Genomic DNA, 18,615 nt, shown 5'->3' with positions numbered 1-18,615 from the left:
ATCCATGAATGTGTTCAATGAATAATTTGAGTCAATAAATGAATAAGTAATGGCAGACTCTGCCATAGGTCCAGCCCGTAACCTTTTCCATATCAACATCTTTTGGGTGAAATCAGCTAGAAGTACAGCAGGATCAGTGGATGCGAAGGGAAGCAAAAGGCTCAGTGTGCCTGTGTGTGCACACTTGTGTGTGTCTGTCTATTTCACGCTGTATGGCCCAGATTTGAAGGTCGTCCTTGTGAAAATTGAGAGGCTTTCCTCAGCCCTCTTGCTACACAGCCAGAAATGGGAAAACAGTGAAATGACAGGTTGGTTATGTCTTCTCAGAGTCTGAATTTCCAGTTGACCAAAGCCTCTAAGACCAGTGGGCCTCTGCCCTAGGACCAGATGTTTTCAAAGAGCTAATCCCTCTATTAGAGGTGATCTCATCTTTACTTCATTGAGTATTAATAACTATGAAATACTGTGGTTTTATTAAGAAAAAAAGACCCTCAAAAATTTAAAATTCATGTGAACATTCTGGCAATGGATTCTGGTACAAGGAAAGGTAGGATCTGAGTTGCGTTATGGAAGGCAATTGAAAATTGTGTGAACCTGATTCTCTTATATGCAGTTATAAAACATTATTATTAACATGAATTTGATCACTGTATTCCCATATACTCATAGACAGCACAAAATATTGGTAAGGGTGGTGGACTGGAGTCTAGTTAAATTCTTCCCTGGGCCATAGTTTCCTCACCTATAAAACTAGGAGAACATCACCTGCCCTACCGAAGTCAGAGGGATGTTACAAGACTCATAAGAAAATGGATGGGAAAAACACTCGTTAAATTGTAAAGCGCTATAATTATTATGATTTTCATAAATTGCATTAATTATAGCAACCAGTAACAATAAATTAACATGAATAATATAGCTATTGTTAATTCTTCTTTTTTTTTTTAAACATCTTTATTGAAGTATAATTGCTTTACAATGGTGTGTTAGTTTCTGCTTTATAACAAAGTGAATCAGTTATACATATACATATGTTCCCATATCTCTTCCCTCTTGAATTCTTCTTCTTAAAGGGAGCATCATTCATTAAGTATTCCCTTGGGGTATCAGTAAAGAGACAGGATTTAATCAGGTCTTCAACATCTGTACTCCACTGTAGCAGACAGCACAGCAGCTGCCCATGCCCTGAGTAAAGGGATACCACGGAGCCTCAGAAGTCACAGAATTGCCCTGAGCCATGCAATGAAACAAGTAATTATAGCGTCCGATCAGCCTGTGCATGTAAGACCTCATTCTGCCTTCCCTCTGAGTTGGGACGACTCCCCATTTTCAGTTTCTCATATTAGGTTGATGTCATGGAACAAGTTCCAGCCTAATGCTGTGAGGTTTTTCACCCAAGACCCCCCCTTGCTGCCCTACCTGGCCTTCTGATAAGAACTTTGTTCCTACATTTCATTCCCCATTATGGACTAGGATAGGTTTCTTTCTCACCACTGATTCTCTACTTAATGTCTCAGTTCAAATAACTGAAGTCCTGCATAAGTCTCACCACCAGCCCTTCTCTTGGTGCTTCATCTACTACCACAGCACGTTTAGATCTGGGAACTTCCTTGCTACTCTCAACACTTTACACTACACACCGGAGGACATAGTCCTATAACCAGCTAATGGAATCCTACACACTTACCTACATGTCTTCTCCTTAACTCCCTGTCACTGCAGCCTTACCAGTCACCTGACGGTTGAATGACCTGCCCGAGGCCAAGTAACAATAAGGAAGAGTCTCCTGACTCTTGGCCTAATGCTTTTTCCAGATACCAAAGGGCCTCCTATAAAGTGGTCACTATAATAATAATGATTCTTGGGCTTCCCTGGTGGCGCAGTGGTTGAGAATCTGCCTGCCAATGCAGGGGACACGGGTTCAAGCCCTGGTCTGGGAGGATCCCACATGCCACGGAGCAACTAGGCCCGTGAGCCACAACTACTGAGCGAGCCATAACTACTGAGCCTGCACGTCTGGAGCCTGTGCTCCGCAACAAGAGAGGCCGCAATAGTGAGAGGCCCGCGCACCGCGATGAAGAGTGACAGGTCCGCGCACCGCGATGAAGAGTGGCTCCCACTCTCTGCAACTAGAGAAAGCCCTCGCACAGAAACGAAGACCCAACACAGCCAAAAATAAATAAATAAAATTAAAAAAAAAAATGATTCTTATGCTCTTCAACAATAAGTAGAGAGATTCCATTGTCTTAGTCCAGGATCTGCCGAAAACAAAGCCTGAGACAAAGGCTTGTGTGCAGGTCATTGATTTTTGGGAATCAGTCCCAGAAAACTGTACTGAAGGACCAGACAAGTTAAGCAGGAAAGGAGGGAAAGCCAATTCAAAGGTGCTGAATTGAGCTGGTCACCAATACGGAGAACTAGGGCTCCATTTTCCTGGGAGCTCTCTAAGGAGCTCCGTGAAACGTGCCTCAGATTTTCCCACGTAGGGAATGAGAGAAGAGAATGTTTATCCTCTGGCTCTAGTTCTCTACTGGTTTAGAATCACTACAGGGATATTAACTCCCTCATACTTGTCCCAAGAAGTACAGAGGTAGCAGAAAAGTCCCAGGACAGAGTGAGAGAAAGGTTTTACAGCTGAGGCTGTATTGCCTCAGGTACTGCTAGGTCATACCTATGCAGTGGTGGTTGCCATGGCAATGGCTGGCGTCTGAAGGTGGAATGAGAGGGTGAGAAGTAGGGTACAAAGGGTGTCCAGTGACTGTGTCTGTCCCCTTATTAACAGCTATAAAACTCACATGAATAAGCCACTCACGGGATATTATTTCCTATAAGACACTTAATTTCATTCATTCAATAAATATGTATATGATAAAAGCTCACCAAATCACAATCAGGGCTTATTATAATTTGGAAAATCATAATTCTGAGTGCCACTACTAGAATTACAGGGTGATGACTCTCCCACTGTAAGTACACAGAAATATACTTTAAAATAGGGCCCAGAACCAGAATTCATAGCGTGTGAGGCCATTTGGGTTATATTGCTAGTCCACTAACTACAGGTGATAGATAAGGAGTGCCAGCAGCGAGTCATGAAAGAGCATCATTTATATTTATTTATTTACTCACTCTTTACATCCAAATATCTTATGTAAAAAATTAACTCATAGAAAAGTTGAACAAGTAGCAAAATGAACTCCATCCACACACCCTTCACCCAGATTTATCAATGGCCAACATTTTGCCTCCCCTTCTAATAACAAAAATATATTTGCTTGCTTGTTATTGTAGTTTAACTATTTGAAAGAAGTTGCAGAAACTTCCCCTCCATATACTTCAGCTTACATATCCTAAGAACTAACTTTTCAATACCATTGTCACACCCAAGAAATGTAATGTGGGTGCAGTAATCTGATATGCACGCATGTTCACATTTCACCAGAAGTCCCAGTAATGTCCTTTTATCGACTGTTGTTAATTTCCATCCAGAATCCAATCAAAGATCATACATTGAGGTGACATGTCTTTTTAGTCTCTTTTAATTTAGAACAGGCCCCAGCCTATTTTCGCCTTTCATGAAACTGACTTTGTGTAAAGAATTCAGGCCAGGTGTCTTATAAAAAGTTGAACAATCTGGCTTTGTCTGATGATGAGATTCAGATTACACAAGTTTGTCAGGAAGAGTCCATGCATGACGCTGTGCTCTTTCCATTGCATCACATCAGGAAGCTCATAACGTTATTTGGCCATTTAGTGATGACAAGTTTGATGACTTGGTTAAGGTAGTGTCCACCAGATTTCTTCACTGTGAAAGTGTCTTCTTCCCTTTTAAATCAATACATGATGTGTGAGGTGACACTTTGAGACTCTGCTAATATTCTGCTCATCACAAACTTTTCACCCAATGGTTTTAGTATCCATAGATGATTCCTGCCTGCATGGATTATTGCACTGGTGGTTGCAAAATGGTGAGAGTATCCATTATTAACAAATGGAAATAAATGGATCCTGCTTAGCATAATAACAATTTATTTGTTAAGTATTCATTTCCTTTTTGAGGTAGGGAGCAGAACTGCAAAGTCCTCTGCTCTGAAAAAAACGTCAGGAACCTAATGATCAGATCAGCATTGTTAAAGACAGAGTTCTCTTCAGGCTGTTAAGATAAACAAAGGATTGGGGAATGGTCTAGTTAATTAAGAACCACTCTCTGCCCTAGGAAGTTAACATCCTAGAATCAGAGCCAATCCACAGTGTCACACTCCAAACATGCATGAACTGACCTAATCCTCAACAACATCCAGAATCTTTGAGGTGGCCAAGCGATCACACTGACCCATCACAGAAGGGGGATTTGAGGAGCCAAGATGTGCATGTGACTGCTCAAAATAATCAGAGAGACCACTTGATGTTGGAGGTACTAAATCTGTGATATTTACATTGCATTTCACAAAGCTCACGGAACTCCTCGGGGCAGACCCTATGTGTATAACACTAAGGGACTCCAAACCCCTACCTATGCCTGGACTTCCCTTTGTGGTTCATTAGAGAGCAAAAAAGCTCTCCCTGAGAGCTGAGCAATATATATAAAACTATCTCATCTTAGGGAACCCTAGGAGGCAAGTGGCACAAAATAGTATATTCCTTTTACATACAATTTTGATTTTCTTTTCAATGGTATTATTTCAGTATTAATAATACAGTGTGAATTTCACTTCATTTTTGTATTCTTTTATGGTTAATAAAGTTCATTATTCCCTTATTTCTAAATTAATGTTAAAAAGATACTGGTTGGTGAAAACAGAAGGAATACAAAAAAGCTGTATTATCTCTAAGCAACAAAAATAAGTATCTATCATTTATCCATCATCTTTCTTTCTTTGATGAAGCTGAGAATATAATCAATGAATTTCTTTGTGATCATTTTAATTGAATTCTACTCCCAAAGCATCCTTAACAAGAAAAAAGTAGTGGTGGGACTTGCCTGGTGGCGCAGTGGTTAAGAATCCACCTTTCAATGCAGGAGACACGGGTTTGACCTCTGGTCCAGGAAGATCCCACATGCCGCGGAGCAACTAAGCCCGTGCGCCACAACTACCGAGCCTGCGCTCTAGAGCCCGCGAGCCACAGCTACTGAAGCCTGCGCGCCTAGAGCCCGTGCTCCGCAGCAAGAGAAGCCACCGCAATGAGAAGCCCGTGCACCGCAACGAAGAGTAGCCCCCGATCGCCGCAACTAGAGAAAGCCCACGCGCAGCAACGGAGACCCAATGCAGCCCAAAAAAAAAAAAAAAAAAAAAGTAGTTGTAAAGGCTCTGGAGTCAGACTGGAGGGGTCTGAAACCTGGATCTGCCATTTACCAGTTTTGTGACCTTAAGCAATTTACCTAAGGTCTCTGGGTCTTAGTTTGTCATGCAGTTGTTGTAAAGATTAAATGAGTTCATACATGTCAAGTGCCGTTCACATCTTAAGTATTCAATAAACAACAGCTACTCAATCATTACCTTGATCACAGTCTCAAAATAAATGCTTTGGATGACATGGTCAGTCAACTGAGTATGTAACTTTTAAAAGCATTTTGATTCAAAGTAAAAATCAGCTGCTGGGGGCTTCAATTAGATGGGGCACCTACGCTTCTTAACACATGATGGTGCTAGGAATTAACTGTGAAGCATATAATTCTGCCCGAGCAGTTCTCAAACTTTAGCCTGTAGAGAACCACCTGGAGAGCTTGTTAAAACACAGATTACTGGATCCCACTCCAGAGTCTCTGATTCTGTAAATCTTGGGTGAGGCCCAAGAACTTACATTTCTAACAAGTTCCCGAGTGATGCTGGCGGTGCTGATCTGAGGACCACACTTCGAGAACCACTGCTCTAAGTGCATTTCTAACACAACGAACACTTCATAGGGCAAATAGTGTATATTTTATATGGTTATGGAGGCCATCCAAATAATGAGTAAGAGAAACCTGGACCAAAATAAAATGGAAACAGTAGCACTGCTTCTTCATATAATCCCGCATGCTACATAATAGTGTGACCCTCCTCATCACACTGATTCCGGTAATGCTGAGTCGAGACAGGCAGCATTCAGCAGTAAGAACTCCAGAAAATATGGCCTATTTTATCTAACAGAAATGTCACTTTATTGAATTTGGAGGAAAATGTTGAAAAGAGAAAAAAAAAAATGCTTTAGTTCATGGTTGTGCATTCTTCTTCCCACTCATTGAGTTGAAGGGCTTACCTTTCCAAAAACCCATCTATCTCATCATATACACTCCTCCAGGAAGGCATCACTGATAACCCAGCTTATATGATAATTGACTCTTCTTTGTCTAATTCTCTCTGACAGCAGGGTTCACAGGGGAACTCATTGTTGGTTCACGTGAATGGCTCTTCTCCCACGAAGCTCCACAAAATCTTTGTGCTAAGTAGCAAGCAGTCTAAGGAAGGCATGATCCCCAACCGCAAGAGGCTACAGTCTACTGGATAATATGACCTTCACATCTGCCTAGTGATATCAAATACACTTAAGTTCTTTAAGACTCTGTAAAACCACACGGAGGAGGCAGATATTTAAACAAACAAACAAACCTTCCCTAAGAAGCTATTATCCAATGGCTGATAGAAATACAATTCAACTTTTCTAACGTGCAAAGCTAGGCTAAAACTCGAGTCTCATTATTATGTAAGACGAGTCATCCACCCTACAGGTTAAGGACCGCGAGGAAAGGTGCCATAAAAAGCCATCTTTGGTGCAAACACTGTAGCATTCAAAATAGACGCAACATCTTCACAATTCAAAGTAGAACAATAGTTTGGCAACTGAGAGTATGGCAATGAATAAACAGAAAGTAAGGTGACAAAAGGAAACAAAGAGAGGTTTTCATGGTTCTAGCATACTTGGAGCAAAAAACATCAAGATAAAACTTCAGCACTAGGCTTGACACAGGCCTCAGCTTTTTCCTTCCTATTCCCTATCATCCCATCCTTTTCAGGCCTAGAACACTCACCCAAAGTTGATCATGTTTGGTCAACCCACATCTTTTTAAAGGAAACAGTCTTGCCCCCAGACCTTGTTGCCAAAAGAGCCATGTTTTGGACCATGGGACTCCACAGCACTGTGACCCACAAAAGCAAGGCTGGACAGCCCATCTACAAACGGCCTGGTGAATCTCACCTTTGGTCTGTGGCAAAAAGATGAGCTAGGCAATAAACCTCCTTCTCTTACAAATATGAACTAAGCAACATGTGACAAAACTGCCATGAAGATGAACTGTGGTCATGATAAAACAAGAGGATCATGTTCATGGCTAATAATCAGAGCATGTAAGAAGATAAGATGCAATTATGTGAGAGAAGAGATTAATGGGAATGCAAATAATAGAAAAGAAGAGGATCAGAGAGTGAAGAAAGGAAAGGAAGAAGAAAAAGGGGAATAAAAAGGAGAGAGATATGGCCCCATCCTTGAGCCTTCTGGTGTCAGATCTCAACCACATGGATCCTTAAGATAAACTCCTTTATATGGAAATACCCCAAGTGGTCTCTGCTCCACAGTCAGCCTTACTGAAGCAGCCAGCACAAGACCCACTCATTCACAGGGATGACAGCAAGAGGTCAGGTCTACTTGTGACACCAACAGGCAGTCACTTTTCCTTTCTGAAACCCAACTTTCACTTCTATAAAATGAAGGGTATGAACCTGCCAGGTCCTCTTTTATTTTTTTTTAAGCTCGAACATTGCATGAGTCTATAATGACATTTCACAGTTTGCCTGCCACTATCTTTGCTGCCCACTCGCAACCAGACCCAAACCCACCAGAGTTAGGCCCGCTCAGAGTTTAAGCCAACTCAGATGTAAGGAAGGACAGGGCCATGGTTAAAGTGGTCCGTGCTTAAGTACACACAAGCAGCCCCTTTGTTCACTGCTCTATTCAGAAGCAAAACATACACAAATAAGCGTGCGCGCACACACACACACACACACAATATGAGTTATTTCTACTGAATTCTAATCTTTATAAAATAAATATTGATAATGTACTCTTAAAGTAGTCCCTTAAAATTAAAAAGTCAATTTGTATGAGAATAGCTATATAATAACATAGAAAATACATACAGTATCTATCCATCGATAAAATAAGAGCCATAAAAATAACCATAATAAGATTAATTATTTGACAGTAAAAGAGACATTTGGCACACCTTTATTAAGCAGCAGAACCCTATGGGGAAAATAAAATCATACACGGAACCCCATTGTTTAAAACATATAAAAACAGAGCTGCTCTGGTTCAAGTACAAACAGGGAAGCGTACGGTTCCACCCACTGGGTTTTTCCCATTGCCCCCAGTAATGTCTGCTGAAGCAGTTCTATAAAAGATACTTGGAAAATCACTGCTGCTGATTTTCTGGGCGAGCTATAGAGGAAGAAACAGGATCCTTAGGGGAGCCACCTTGCCAGTCAGTCCACACACATAGTTTGGCAGCACTATACCAAGCTGCCTTTTCTGCACTGTGTGTGCCTGTGTGTATGTGTGTGTGTGTAAAAAGGAGATATAGCCAACTGAAATAGCTATAAAGATATCATCATATAGTGCCATGGAAACTTTCCCAGGAATGCTTTGCTAATACAATTAACACAAAATAATACAAGTATTAGAAGTTTTAAGAGGTAGAGGAAAAAAGAGTTTGGTTTGCCCTTAAGGAAATAATATCTGAGCGGGGAGGGGAAAGAACAATTATCATTCGAACTTACGAAACAAATAGACTGACGAAATATTTTTGGTCCCTGCTGTAGCATGCAGTAGAAAATAGACTGTGCCAGGTATTTTTGCTATTGATTTTGTTTTAAAACCTCATGGAAGATAGCTTTCTGATTTTGCATTTTGATAACACAGGACCAATGGGTTGGGGCATGATAAATTCCAGAAACCACTTCCTCACACTCCCCAACAATGCAACAGAAATACCAGAAGCAAATATTCAAATACTTAGAAATGTGATGGTAACATTATATATTGGTTCATCATTCTCACACCTTTTATCCTTGAATCCTTTCAGGACTCCTCAAAACGTTACCAAAATTGAAAACGAAGGAAAGCGTTCAGTTCCCATGTCAAGCATTCCATGTCAAGTAGCCAAAGTTATAAAGCCAAGGGGCTTGTCATCGAAGCAGATAAGGGGTAAGAAATTCCTTTAAACTTTTGTGTTTCTGAATCTGTGTGCTAAGCACCATCAACCAGGACTTACAGATAAGAGATGTTTGGGAACGTGTGAATAGATTATAGATGATTAGCATAGAAAAGGTAACTCAGGCTCATGAAATATTAGAACTGGAAGGGGAATTCAAGCAGTTATTCCAACATTTTCACTTAAATATAATAAAATGCCCCCAAAGAAGTGATTTAGATGTCAGCGATAATAATTCGGTGAAGGGACTGAAATCAGTCTAAAAATTGAACACCTTATACTGTGAAACATCTTCTCCAAAGCAAATATCTCATACATTATTTCAACTATTCTTCTTAAGAATCCATGAAATAAGCAGAAAGTTACTCTCATCCCATCTTCCAGATGTGGCAACTTTATGGAAGAGAGGAGCACAGACACTGTCTGAGGATTTCCAGCCTCACTTGTGGGACAAGATCAACAAAATTAAGCAAGGACTCCATCCTCCAACCGGTGGAGAATGCAATATGGACACAACAGGTGCAAACCAGTGCTACAGAAATTCCTAGAAGAGAGACACCAGAATGGATGGAGACACTTAGATTCATTGAAGTGGCATTGAAGACAGGAAGATCCTTAGCTAACATCTATTACAATATCATAATCGTACCAAAAAGGAGACAAAGGCCCAGAGAGCGTAAGTGATTTACTACTGGTCAAACAACCAAGTGATAAGGATGGCACAGGGAGACCTGAATCAATGCTTCCTTGCCCCAGTCCTCCCACTCAAAACTCACTGTCAAGTAAATGAAGACAGGATTGTAATTTTCTCCTAAGAAACTAGTAAGTACGCTCATGTCAGAAGATGACTGAATATTTAGAAATGTTGACCCAGAAAAGTGACACATTATCCACCCAGCGCAACCACAGAAATCCCTTTAGTGAATACTCAGGCGAATGTGTAGGCAAGGAGAGTAGAGAAACAACAAACTAGGCATTTTGTCTTGGTTCTGCCTTAATTCAGTAGGGTGACCCTGGGCGAATCATTTTCCCTTTCTAAGCCTGTGTTTTCTCAACAGCAAAATGATGGGTTTAGACCTGATCTTTATGTTTTCTTTTAGTTTAAAAGTTCTGTTATTCTAACACATTCATATAAATACAGCCTACCTAACATTATAAGGAGCTTAAAGTTTTTCATTGTTGTTGTTGTTTTTTTCCCTTATAGCCACTTACTGGAACCAAATTACTCTGTTTCTACTTAGTGTGAGTGTACTTTGATAGTCAACAATACAGAAGCTATAGCGCAGATACTAACAAGATACAATTTGAAACACTCCTTTCAAAAATAGGGTTACTGATAACAACTTCAGAGAGGAAGCTGCATTCGGTTGTATTGTTTTTAGAGTCACTAGCTGACTAATGGAAATGGAAAAAGATAAGTGAGAGTGACAACATCCTAGCAAGCAGGCAGGAGGGGAAAAGGCAAAACACACGTCATGTCTTATCTCAAAGGCTAAGAATGGAAAAAGTATGGGGGAAATTACCTAAAATGGCAGGAATCATATTTTCTAACAATCAAAGATGCATCAGTTCCCTAATAATCATTCTAGATCTGTTCATCATTTTCTCTTGGTCAAACTCTCTGTTCCAAGACAGTTCTGGGAAATATCCTATGAACCTGCAGCATTGCTGGCCAGCTACCCAGTCCACTGTACACAGCCTGGGACACAGTTACCGCTGAGAACATGGAGAAAGAAAATCATAGCTCCCTCTCTCTACGCTGCCATTATCAACAGAGAAGTGCCTAAGTGTAGAAAAGCGCTTTCACAAATATCATCTCATCCAATTCTCCCAGCAATCATAGAGACTGGTAGCCATTATTCCTATTTTACAAAAGAGGATACCGAGGATCAGAGAATAAAAGACTTTTCCAAGTCACTCTGGTAGAAAACAGAAGAATTAAAATTAGGGACGCAAACATTTTGCTCCAGAGCTTTAACTCTTGTACTTTCCATGACACTAGGCTGGAAATGTTAAAGGGGAAAGGTCTTCCCTTCAAACATGAAACGGAGAGTATAAGGGCCTCTTAGGTTACCATGAATTAGGTCACGGCTGCAGCTACTGTTAAAAGCCAAGCTCCGTTCCTCCCTCTCGCCTTCTATCTCCCCATTTAGCACAGTTTTCATTCACTTTTCCATAAATATTTATCAGATATTCACTACATATTGATATGAAGGACAGGAATTACTTTAAAGAAAAAAAAAAAAAAAAAGGAGAAAGGAATATCATCAATTCTCTGTCCTCCAAGGGCTTACAATTCCATTCGAGGGGTTAGTTTGTCCACATATAACCGTACTATAGGGCTGAATACAGGCAGGTAAGTATTAAAGTATAAGAAACACAAGATGCTAGAGCAAAAAAATAGAAAATCAGAGAGGGCTGCATGGATGCAGTGAGAAGTGAGACGATCTTAGAGGGAGAAAAATATTTAAGACATATGCCACAGGAACATAAAGATATAGAAGGAAAACACTGCAATGTGCACTAGCACTTGGCAAATACAAGTGCCCTTTTACGTAAAAATAGAGGAGGATCAGACTCAGAGGATCAGCTGTGGTCAGATGATGCAGGTGTGCAAACCCTACAGGCATAGAAGAAGCTTGGCTGGTATCCAGGGAACAGATATCCAGAGGATAAACATGGTCCTCATGACGAAAGGAGAGAGTGGGCAGGGGTCATTGTAACCTGGGACTTAGTGTTGACGTGGGAACAAACACATCGTATGAATCACATATATTTTGGGCCATGCACAGACAATTTACATTAATGACACTCCCAGGAGGAATTCCTATTTTTACGAAAAGGTTGCCGTTGATAAAAAGTGAGTATGGGACCATAGGAGAAAGTTGAATTCACCTTAATCAGGAATGAATATGAGTCCGCAAGAAAACAAACATTTCTGCCTTCGACCTCGGGAATACAAATGAACAAGTGCTATGAAAAGTCTGTTATTACCCCCAACAGAAAGTAAAGAAGCCAAAGGAGGCAAGGGATGACGCTGTCTCAAGCCTCAGTGTTCTCATCTCCACTGAAAAAGCCTTCCTCTACTCCACAACTCTGCTCATGCCTCTTCTCAGGCTTTCCTGAGAAATGTTTCCTTTTCGTAGAATATTCAGAGTCAAGCCATAATCAAATGGCTACTATTTACTTAGTGATGGTTCAATACCTAGTCTATATTAAAGAACCAGGAAGAATAACAAGGAAATAATGAAAAACTGAATTTGTCATTTCTACCACTCCTGCCCTCCTCTCACCTATTGCATCGTGAACTTTCTTCTTTATGACACATTCCACTTAAACCAGTTCTAGATGCTCTGTCCCCAACTGTTGTTCAGAGTGGAATCCAGGCCCCCACTTGGATTTCAATCAAAAGGGTTTAAAGTAGTGAGATATCTCATCAAGTCATATCCCCTCTTGGTTTTAGTTTCCACCTATGAAATAGAAAAATAATAATACAACTCCCACAGGGATACTTTGAAAACCAGGTGGGCTAAGGTCTTGGGAACCACGTGTCCTGTAGAATGCTAAGGGTACAGTAGGTTCTTCTGTCAGTGTTGGCTCACAGGGTGTTTGGAAATGAGAGGATTGCAGGATTACACTAAGCGAATGGTAGGAGACCCTACAGATATTAAATCACAAGTCTTGGTCTCAGGATGAGGCTAGATTTTGATGGTGAAAGAAAGACCTTACAAGAAGGAAAAGGCTGAGGTTTTGAAGGGACACTGAGCCGCCTCTGAGGACAGAAGCACCTCAGATGCCCATTAAAAGGGAAAATCCTTAGGCCCCCCTCCCAGATTTACCAAATCTGAACTTTTGGGAGCAGGGCCTAGTGATCTGAATTTAACAAGCCCTTTGCAACCCCTCCCCTAATTCTTTCCCACACTCAATTTGAAATCTGCTGGCCTAGAATTTGGGTGTTGGGCGCTAATGCAAGTGCTAACAATAACTGGAACAATTTAATTAAAATCCCACAACTCTGAACACATTTAAGAAGAACTCTTTACTAATGTATTCTAACCCAATTCCCGGGGACAGGGAAAAGACTTTTCTCTCCCTCGACAGCTCTGTGTTCTCACCCACAGTGCCAACAGAGCAAACACAATCCACTTCACTTGTCCTCTTCTGTAGAAATGGCAGCAGCGTTTACCACCTTGAAGGGGTGCTGTGAGTTTCCATTTACTGGCATTTATAAAGTCTTCTGAGTGTTCTGATAAATCAACTATAAATTGGCGTGATTCATAGCACCCTGTTGGAGCTTAATACATATTCAATTGAAAAGCAATGACAACAATACAGCGATATCCACAAATTAGCATTCATTATAGCAATGTATGATTCTCACCCTACCGTCACAATTGTATCTAAGCAGAGCTGTTTCTGTCTGGAGACTGTGGAGTCCCTCTCATTAATGAGGAGTAATCTTTGCTCAGTGGTATCCACATTTCCTCCAGTCAAGTTCACATTACACTTGCCTCAGAGTTCTGATTTTTCAGAGGAATTTCCTATTTGGCAAACACTAGGATAGAAAGCAAATATCTCTTTCCTGAAGAAAGTCAGGATCCTGCAAAGCATCATGGACCCCTCCATTTCCCATCTCCCCTCCTTCCAAATGGCTCTGGACTCCAGCTCCCCTTCACCATGGTCATGGCCACCACCCCGTTTCAGGCTCTGGTCTGCCTCACGAGACTCTTGCAGTTGACTCCAAACCATCCTACCATTGCCACTTCTGACCAGTCAAGGCCTGCTATATTATAGAAAGCCATCTAAATGGAGACCAGGTAATTTTATTCTCTTTCATAAAGTTCTTTATTGTTCCCCAATGATAACTAGGATAGCCTCAGATTGGGAAAATCCCCAAACTGTCACCTAAACAGCTCAAGAGAAGTAATTCACTTATTTGAATTAGGGGAGCAGCTGTAAGGCACTCAGGGAAAGAAAGAGAGCAGAGAGAGACACTCAGGCAGAAGGAACTGCTTGAGCAAAGGGCTGTAACACTAGGTGTCTCTTTATCTATGTAGTTCAGAGTTCAGCTTTCTCCAGGGGCATCATCTGGTAGCCGGCCAAGACTCCACTGATGGAGGTGTCTCCCTCCCCTCTCCCTGCCTTCTCTGCCCTGTCTCTCAGGCACCAGAGCACATCTTGCCATCCTCGGTTTTGCTGACTCCAGTCTCCTCCTCTGCGTGAGCCTTTGACATGCATAGTTGAGGTTGAGGAATCTGTGCCTAGTGGGTTTGAGGTTTCATCAAGAGAAAAAGAAGGAACTTATGTGATTTCACTGAGTAACTATTTTCACTACAAAAAATTCCCATATTTATTTTTTTCCCTTTTTGAAATGGCACTAAGGAGATACATGCCAGACTGCCATGAACAGGGTTGTACTTTCCAAACAGTAGCAAGGACTAAAAATAGAAAAGCTTGATTTGCTCAAGATGTATATAATATAACTTCCTCTCCCGTTTCCTTTCCCCACCACGCTGAGCCAGTGCACAGAAGTGTACATTTTGGACCCTTCGAGTGTTTACAAAAGCATCAAAAGGGTGATAAGCCTATGTATAGTACATACTCCACAGAGGTTTCCAGAGAATTCTTATTGCCAAGACAAAGAATGAATCAATCAATCCACAAATATCTACCAAATATCCCTCAATGAGATAAACACTATGGGTGATACAGGAATGTGAGCTGTGATCCAACCTTCAGACAGTTTCTAAAAGGGGAATGACAAGAGGATAATAGATAGCATTCAAATCTGTGAGTCCAGAACTTCCAGTTGGGATGGGGGTTGGGGTCACCTCTCCTACGGTGTCACCCTGGGCAGTTAACTCAAGAAATCTGGGCACCCATTTCCTCATCACAGGAAAGATGAACTGGATTATGATCCTTTCGAAGCTGAGGCTTTAGGATTTGTGATGTTAAGTGATTTCTACAGGTCTCCCCCGTGTCGTATTTTGATTCTGGCTTTATGATATAGAGTTTGGAGGCACATGATATAATTACATCAGTCCACAAACAGGCATATATCCAGTGGCAGCAAAATGAAACATAATTAACTGATTTATCCATTAACTGATTCATTGTAGCCTTTACTATGAACCAGATACTACTGGATACTCTATACTCTTTACCTTAACGAATCCTCAGAAGAACTTTCTAAGTGATCATTCCCATTTTGCATGTGAAGATAACTGGTAACACAACTGGTAAGCAATAGAGCAGAGCTTCCTGGCACTAAACCCTAGGTTCATGTCACTGCACCACACCACCCAGTCAATAGAGTCAGGATGCAAAGAAGGGAGAGATGGGGATGACACATCTGGCGGTGTCAGAGGGTACGAATCAGGCTTTTAAAAAATGGGGAGGATTCCTGATCAGCTGAGAGCTGAGGATACTTCAGGCACCAAGAAAGACACAAGGAGAATTAACTCACATGGGAAACTGACAGTGACGCCATCAGCCTCGCAAGAGCAAAGATGAAAAGAGCACAGTGGGAGATAAGGTGTACTTTAAAGGATGAGGTAGGTCTTGGAGTACTCTGAAAATCAACTAAGAGAAGAAATTTAGTGCGACAGTCAAAAAAAGCCATAGAAGGAAAATAACATTTTTCGAAGACTAATCAGTTAGGGAAATGCAGCTGGAAGGGAAAAAAAAACACAAAGCAATGAGTCTATTGTGATATGGAGAAGGAATGAACTAGGACATCGAAAATGAAGAGACTAGAGCAAACCTGAGAGTCATTTTGAACCAAAAAAAAAAAAAAAAATCAGATGTTGGTGATAGATATATTTAAAAAGCAAGACACATCAACAGTGACCACAGAGTTTAGAATTTGGGAGCCAAGAAAAAATGGTGGTACCTCTAACAGAATGGAAGTTTTGGGGGAAGACGTGAGTAGAATTTGTACACCTATTGAATGTGAAGGTGCTCCCTGTGGAAAGATTTTCTATGGATAAATGGCACAATAGTTGTCAAAGAAAGACACAGTGCCAAGAGTCGTAACCAGTCCAAGTCATTAAATAGACAGGGATGGAAGTTGACTCTGTGAGAGTTGTGACTTCTACTGAGAGAAGACAGAAGGTCAAAAGGGAGAACACTGAGTGGGCACCTAAAAAATTAGGGACAGAAAAAAAGAAAAAGGGAGTTCTAAGAAAGAAAAGGAATAGTTGCAGATCTAGCAAAGGAACCAAGGAGGTTCTTTTTTTTTTTTTAATATTTATGTATTTATGTATTTATTTGCACTGGGTCTTAGTTGCAGCAGGCGGGCTCCTTAGCTGTGGCTCACGGGCTCCTTAGTTGCAACACACATGTGGGATCTAGTTCCCTGACCAGGTATCGAACCCGGGCCCCCTGCATTGGGAGCATGGAGTCTTAACCACTGCGCCACCAGGGAAGTCCCCCAAGGAGGTTCTTTTTAATGAAAATTGAAGGAGGAAGCAAGGAGGTTCAAGTCATCAAGAGTGTTCCTTGCCCGACAGAGGTAGAAGAACGTCTCAGAAAAATAACAGTCATTAGCGAATCAGGGATTGGGTGGGGGTGGGGGTAGGTTGTAGCAGACGCATGCAAGAGCCATTTCAATAGAGTTAAAATGACTTAAGTTCATGGTAGGACTGTAACTTAAAATCGGAGAGAAACATGGTGGAGGGGAGGGGAGACAGCCTCATTTGCTGAATCTGTAACTGCGGAAATAGTTTTCTGTAGTAGTTGCCATGCCCGAAAACTGGTTTCTGTCCCCACTGGGTCAGAAAAGAAATATTAAAGTGACACGGTATGGCTTTCAATGAGCTAAAAGGAAATGAAAACAATCCAATAGGCACATTTCAAGTTACAAAATGGCTTGATGTAAAATGATAATAAAAATGATGAAGTTCCCTGAATGTGCACAGTGAAATATTCTTCTGATTGCTGTATTTTTTATTTAATTGTTTGATCATCTCTCAATGGAATACCTGAGTCTGAGCCAGCCAGGTCCTCTGTGCAGTTCTGAGACAGGTTTTCTGAAGTCAGGACCCTGACTCTCAAGGGCACATATGACGTGAATCCTTAAATCTGTGTTCAGGGGACGGTTTGCCATGCTCTTTTCAATACACATCATACATCAAATATACCATTGAAGGCCATTCAGTTAATCATTGCTCTAAATATATAATTTCTAATAGAAAGAATTAAAGCTCAAGAATGCTAAAATAATGTTATGAAAAATACATATTTTAAGGTAAATCCTTTAATTACTGATTCAGAAAGTGCTATCAAATGGGTTATTTTCATCTGACTGTCCAAAAAAAAAAAAAACCAGAAGATGAGAGAAACAGAATTATCATTCTAGTTCTATGACTGAAAAATTGAGAGATCTGGCTCTTAGAGATGATCTTCCCCAAGTCACATATCATATGGATGTGTCATCTACAGGTAAAAACAGAAGGTGGTTTTAGGATAGGCACAGACTCCTTTAAGCACTAAAGGGAATGAAACAAACTATGGGGAAAGGAGGGTGTGTCTGGGCTCTGGCTCTTGCTCTCCCTCTCTCCCTCTCTCCCTCTCTCCCTCTCTCTCTCTCCTTGTTTACACCAGGTCCTGCCAATTTTACTTTTTTCTACAGTAATAAAAATTGACATCTTTACTGAAGTTTACTGACAAAATAAATATAAAAACAAACAAAAAATTTGGAAAAAATTCCATTTTAAAGGTCTACAAGCAACTTTCTTGTATTTTAATGTCAAAGTACAATCTTCCAATCTGTAAAGATGCAGACAATTTTAAAAAGGCTAAAGACAATATTGCAATAGAGGATTCTACAACCAAACTCATAAAAGCATGGGCTACCAATTAATGAAATTACTTGGAGAGGAACATGACAATTGGTGTTTTGTGTCCTTCATTGAAAAACAGTATAAAGGAAGAGTAACAATAAAGCAGTGCTGCCAAAAGAGAAAGAAATGGACTGTCATGACTCAGAAAAAGGTAGGGTCTCGTTCCTGCCCCAAGACACCTAATACTATGGAAACCTGGACTATTACCTAACTCTCTGAGCCTCAGTCTCTTCACTAGCACAAGGTGGAGAATTATCCCTACCCTTCCCCTTCATAAGTTATTTAACGGCTCAAGTGAGATAAAGTATATGAAAGTCTTTCATTAAAAACAAAACAACAAAACAATGTCAATTTTGGAATTTATGGAATTTACAGGGTAGGAGCCTTGGACAGGTCAAACTCACAAAAGTTAATGATAAAATAATGATAATAATAGCTTAACCCCTCAAGGATTCATATAAGTACTGCATGCAGTAATATATTTTCAGTTTTAAATACCTGACTTTTGAATGGATCAACCCAAATTAGCTATGCACAGAAAATCTCCCTAAAACATTAGAGTTTCAAAAATAAAATATGAGTTAA

The 18,615-nt window shown here is 40.7% G+C and overlaps 1 protein-coding gene and 1 long non-coding RNA gene across 9 annotated transcripts in view; one reads left to right on the top strand and one right to left on the bottom strand.

Moving 5' to 3' along the window:
* The window catches only part of LOC309660690, a 326,684-nt gene extending 324,482 nt beyond the window's left edge, over window positions 1-2,202 (top strand). Inside the window, exon 2 of the long non-coding RNA XR_014263547.1 lies at window positions 1,967-2,202. This is a non-coding gene — a long non-coding RNA (uncharacterized lncRNA). The remainder of the gene's footprint in view (window positions 1-1,966) is intronic.
* Window positions 1-18,615, bottom strand: part of LPP (LIM domain containing preferred translocation partner in lipoma) — a 692,297-nt gene that overhangs the window by 361,486 nt on the left and 312,196 nt on the right. The gene's annotated exons all lie outside the window — the stretch shown is intronic.

This window comes from Balaenoptera physalus (assembly GCF_965194825.1).
Source record: "Balaenoptera physalus genome assembly, chromosome: 4".
NCBI lineage: Eukaryota > Metazoa > Chordata > Mammalia > Artiodactyla > Balaenopteridae > Balaenoptera > Balaenoptera physalus.
The sequence above is the reverse complement of the archived record's forward strand: the minus strand, read 5'-3'. Positions and strand labels throughout refer to the sequence as shown.